The sequence below is a fragment of the Primulina tabacum genome, chromosome 6 (genome assembly GCF_025594145.1).
Source record: "Primulina tabacum isolate GXHZ01 chromosome 6, ASM2559414v2, whole genome shotgun sequence".
In the NCBI taxonomy this organism is placed as follows: domain Eukaryota; kingdom Viridiplantae; phylum Streptophyta; class Magnoliopsida; order Lamiales; family Gesneriaceae; genus Primulina; species Primulina tabacum.
The window spans coordinates 15,866,689-15,872,688 of record NC_134555.1 but is presented as its reverse complement, the minus strand read 5'-3'; the positions used below and the strand labels follow the sequence as shown (position 1 = coordinate 15,872,688).

The following is a 6,000-nucleotide window of genomic DNA, read 5'->3' as shown; positions in this document are numbered from 1 at the left end:
ATGATCAGTTGTTTTATGCTACTATTATGGCATGGTTTGCTAACATTGTAAATTTTCTTGTGTCAAATAAAATGTATTTTCATTGAAATTCACAGGATAAGAATAAATTCTCGAAAGAGATAAAAAAAGTTTTATTGGGATGATCCTTACTTGTTTAAATATTGTCCTGGCCAAATTTTTCGACGATTCCCGACAATGAAATAAGTAATGTTATTAAATTTTGTCATTTTGAGGCATGTGGAGGTCATTTTTCATCCAATAAACAAATACAAAAATCTTACAATGTGGATTTATTGGTAGTCTTTATTCAAAGATACACATTTATTTTGCAAATTTTGTGAAAACTGTCAGAAGATGAGATCAATTTCAAAAAGAAACATGATGTCGTTAAATCAAATCATAATTATTGAAATATTTGATAGTTGGGGATAGATTTTATGGATCCATTTCCATTTTATTCGTTGTTGATTATATTTAAAATGGATTGAAGCAATTGCATGTAGAACTAATGATCAAAAAGTTATTATAATTTTTTTTAAAAAAAAAATTTTTGTGGGGCCCCTTGTCCGACATCTAATATTACTAATTATAAATGTAACAAACCAAACGATCTAGTAAAACACATAATCTGTGGTTCACAACTCGACATAAATATCGTCAAAATAACTTAAAGGTCTCAAATTTTTGAAATATAAGTTTTCACATGCCAAAATAACTAGCGAGCCAAAATAATCCAAACATCATCAAATAGCTCCTAAGACCCGAGAATCCTACTCTAACTCATATCTCCTCGCCTAGAGCTGGACTCTGGCATCCCAAGCCTCGCCTCACCTATCGTCAAGAACATGAAAAAAAATGTAGCCGACGTGCTGTGAGTTAAAATATGAGAATTAAAATAACAAATATTTCATATGAATTTCATAAAGATGCAATATAATAAAATGCATGATCAGAAGCTGTGGGCTATCAATAAATCTCAAGATCAAGTGAATCATCTGGTCAGAGGGTACCCAAGGGAAGAGAATCCCCCAGCAATATCCACCGACTCATCCGCTCGAGGTGGGGTGTTGTGTTTTACAATCTCAGGACTATGGTGTGCCTATAGAGAGTGTTCAGGTCATAGCAGCGACCTCCGCATACATTATGTCAACTCAACTATAGCCATATATGTCCAACAAATCAATGAATCAAGGCGACCTCCGCCATATCAAATCTGAATCGACAAGTGGATCAATATGCAATGTAATGATGCAAATCAATATCATCATCTCGATATCATAATTAACGCATCTTAAGACAACAATCATCCTCAAATCACAAGTAATTTATCGAACCATAGAATTTTAAATTTTTTAAAAAATGATAATTTTACCTCGTATGTTACCGACCGTAACATACCTTTAAAATATTACCAAAAGGAGATCAAAAGGTGTAGTTGAGAAGTTTTGAACCCCTGAAGTCTACTATGGTGTAGTTGAGAAGTCTTGAACCCCTGAAGTCTACTATAAGTCAAGAACTCAGATCATTTATCAAAACAGAGCAGTTTCTGTACAAAATTCATAATTAATTAAATACTGCTTCAAATCAAGACCTGCAAATTGGATATGCACGAAAACTCAAAGCCAAAAATTAATCTTCACAAAGTTTTGTCGAATAAAGTCATTTATCCAGTCGTTCATAATCTGAAACATACAACATAATTTCCACGAATTCTGCGTCATTGCATTTCTGGCACGTTTTAGTATTTTGAGCATAACTTTCTCAATATCCAATGGAATCATGCCAATTTTGTATCATTTCGAAGCCAAGAAAATTTTCTATAGCTTTAATTCAAACATCAGATTCAGAATCCCAAACAATAAATCCCAGAATTTGAATAAACAAAAGGCATGTACACAAATCTGCACTAACTTTGATTTCCAGACCAGTTTTACTACAAATCACATATCTCTTTCATTTATTCCTAGAATTGAGTGTTTCAAGAACCAAATCAAAGCTAACTCAATCATATACAAGTTTAATGAAAACCCTGACATCAAAAGCGAAATACAGATGGTGTAAAACTGCTTATGCATTGAAAAAGAAACCATGCTCATATCCCTTTTAAATTCAAACCAATTCAAGTACAACATCTTCAACATCTTAATATCTCAATATCAACTCAAATATCAATTCTAAATTTCAACCCATTTCCGAACTTGAATTAAAATGGGAAATACTTACATTATCTTGAAGCCCGTGATGAAATTATAAGAATTCTACCTTTATTTCATAATTTTCTTGGGCAAATCTTCCATAAAGTGAGGAAAAAAATTTCGATGATGGAGAGGAGATAGATGAGGGTTTGCGTGAAGCAGGAGGAAAATCATTTGTGGAGGTGAAAGCGTGCCTTCATATTATTTTTTGCTATAGCTCCAGTGCATAGGCGTTACTATTCTAGGCAGCGCTTGAATAGTAACTCAGCGCTTGAATAGTAACTTATGAACAATATTTTTTTAATTTTTTTTAAAATTCTGGCACGTGCGACTCATTCTTCAACCTCACCGCTGTCAAGCAGTTCTTTGCATCCACCAGGACTGAGCACATCAACATCAACTGAAATGTCGGAGGAACCAAATACATAATCTCCCAATAATTTTTTACGATTCACTAGAATTTCCTACCACCAGTTTGATAAAAGTACTAGATATTGACGAATGGAATGCTGATATCTGGAGCACTGACTTTTCTTTCCATGCAGTGTATTTCATTCCCGATGAGAAACAAAGCTTGAAGGTGCAGTACCGATTGCTGGCCAATATTATGGCCAATGCTTTATTGGTCAAACCTAGAGCATACGATAAGACCACCCATGAAAAATTCAACTACATGGGAGTGATTTCTTCTAAGATCGGTGTCAACTAGTCTTGCATACTATTTTGCACCCTCTGTAAAATGATCAAAGGGAAGGGTCACTCGGAAGGGTTCGCACTACAGATCTGTTATCTGTTTGTCTTGTTGAATGCCAAATTTGGAATTCCTGAGCAATTTCACCTAAAGAAATGGCTCAATGATGCGTCTGTTACTGAATTTCTGAAGAAGAACACTTCCGCCGCCACTGATTTGAAGCAGGTCAAGGTGGAGAAAGGTTCTGATCAAGAGTCTCGAAAGAAGAAAAAGGCACCGGCTAGAGCACCAATGAAGAGGAAGATGGTCAACATTTAGACTGATGATGAGGACAACTCTAAGGATGTTCCACTTAATCAAGTTTTTGCTAAGAATCCAACCTTTGCATCCAAATTTATCGGATGCTGAGGACCCAAAGCAGCTTGAGGATGATAAGCAGCCAAAGTTGAGAAGACAAAGCTCGTGAAGTCTTTTCTATAGTAGCTCAAGCAGAGCCAGTCCTAGAGATCCAGCCTATTCGACGGTGACTGGCATTTGCATCTTTGAAGATGATGATACTTCCACCATTTATGTTGGTCCACAGGTGGACCCCAAGGACAAAGGCAAAGTGAAGATGCAAACGAAAACAAAGCATCCTACAGTCGTCCATACGGGTGATGAAGGCTTTTCCCCGAAGGATGAATCAATATGATAGGTGGTATGAATATCGCACCTCCATCCACTTCCGGACCATCCTTCATGAACATTCTCTTGAGCAGGTGGCCACTCTTGAAGGTCGCATCCTGGAATGTCCGAGACAGATGATAATGAGGTATCTCCTGGCCGGCCGCCCTTTATTGAATTCTTGATGAAGGAAAGCCTTCTGTGACTGATCATCGCTAAAAGGAAGAACAACTTTGATCAACAAAGATGCACCGCTCCCGATGATTATACAGTCATCTTTCAATTAGAGTTTTATGCTCTAACCATCGCATCCAAGATTCAGGCCAAGAGAAGGGAGTTCAAGATGCCCGAGCAACCTCTGGCCAAAACTTTTGAGGTTAACACCAAAGAGGCTTTTGCCATTTTTAATGTGTTGTGCACGTAGGAAGAAGATGGAGAGGAAGAAAAGAGAGAAAAATGGTATGAAATATTTTCCCAAAATATTATTGGCCTTAACCGGTCGCATGAAGACATCGGACCATCGACAGATGCTGAGCAACTGGTGATCGAAGAGCCATTTTCTACCGCTGACACCAATCCAACCGATGTGCAACCCCAGCTCAAGGTATTTTTCTCTTATCATATCTCAAATAATCTTGAAATAGGTCCTCTCTCTGCTGCTAATCTAGATAATATGATAAAGTCTATGACGAACTTCGACCTCTCACATGGACACTAATGAAGATACTGGTCCAAAGATTCAATCTCCTGAGACAATCTTTGAAGAAGAATATCTGAAGTCCCCACTTCCTCAGTCAAATGCTGAAGAATCTTATATTCTTTCTCCTCCACCGATCCAGTCTGGTATTCCAAAAGATGCCTCTCAATTTCTTTTTGGTCGTGAGTTCACCACAGGAGCCGCTGACATAGAAAATGTGGAGATGGAGAACGAAAGTAAAGATGGCCAATCGGGACATAATGATAAGAAGAAGTTTCTCTTCCTTGTTCAAACCATGTTTCTCACGTGAACTCAGCTCTATTCACTTGATGTACAAGGCCTTTTTCATTAACAATTGGCATCTTTTATCTTTTCTTTCCTCACGTCAAGATTGTTGGATCTGGTTTTCTACGCACCCAAACGCAGCGAAAGTTTTAAAATTTTATTTATTTTGACAATCAAAATATGATTTGTTTGGGCGCTCGTATGATTTTATCATAAACATTCATAGGATGTCAGAAAAATTATACATTTGTGAATTAATCACGTGGCTCCAACTAATCCGGTATAAACGGATTAGCTCTTGATGAATCCCTACGAACTTTCTTCAAGAACTCCTTTCTTCTAATCAGGTCCACGACTAGATGATTTGTTATTCCTCTAATTCGCACTAGAAAATTAGAAGAAGTTTTTACGTTGGAGATTGAAAATTTGAGAGATGTCTCAAAATCTCTTTTCACTTGAAAAGTGGTCAAAATTTTTGGAGAATTTGAATGCAACTCTCGTGAGTCACCTTGGAAGAATGGGTGGTGGCTATCCTTTTTTTTATCTATATATAAAAGACAAGAGCCTTTAACCTAATTTCCATAATTATGGATTTAGGTTCCTTAATTAAATCCAATGGGCTTTGTTAATTAAATGGACTAGTCAAACTAGTTTAATTAATTATATTAAAGTCCATTAAGAACTTTAATCATTTAATATGTTGGACTTGTACTCCTACAAGCCCATTAAACATATCTCCCATCATATTTAATTTAATATTTAATAAACTCAACTTTTGAGTTTAATAAATTAAATTCATTATAAATTCAACATTTGAATTTATTATTAAAATTATAAATTCAACTCCTTGAATTTTATCACCTACAAAATTTAATATTTAATAAACCCAACTTTTGAATTTAATAAATTAAATTATCAAATTTTATAAATTCAACTCCTTGAATTTATTCTCTCCAAATTTCATAAATTCAACTTCTTGAATTTACTATATCATAAATTGAACTCCTTGAATTTATTTTCTCAAAATTTAATTATCATAAATTCAACTCCTTGAATTTACTATATCATAATATAAATTCAACTCCTTGAATTTATTCTCTCAACGGGAACAAACGACCCAGTGCTTGTGTGACCCTCAATGGTTTAGGGATACAGCTAGCCGTGGGTTCACAACTCTTTGTGATTCAGAATAATATTTATTCTTATTCGGGCTTACCCTAGTTAGCCCCATTCTTTTCATCAACACCTTGATCAAGAATGTCAGAACTCATTTCTGATTGCACCCATCGGATCATGGTAAGAGCGTCTAGTAGCATCGCCCCATGATCCCCTAGGTATCACTGATAGTACCTGCAAGAACCAGTCGATTTTTATTAACGTACAGTACGGTCCCTTCATCTCAAATATCCCGATCGAATCTGCAACCATTGGTTCATCGAGGGTTGCATATTAATTCGATAACTATGTGA

General features: G+C 35.9%; 1 pseudogene; it reads left to right on the top strand.

Annotated features, from left to right (window-relative positions):
- The first annotated feature begins 3,673 nt into the window (after window positions 1–3,673).
- The window catches only part of LOC142548314 (uncharacterized), a 39,738-nt pseudogene continuing 37,411 nt past the window's right edge, over window positions 3,674–6,000 (top strand).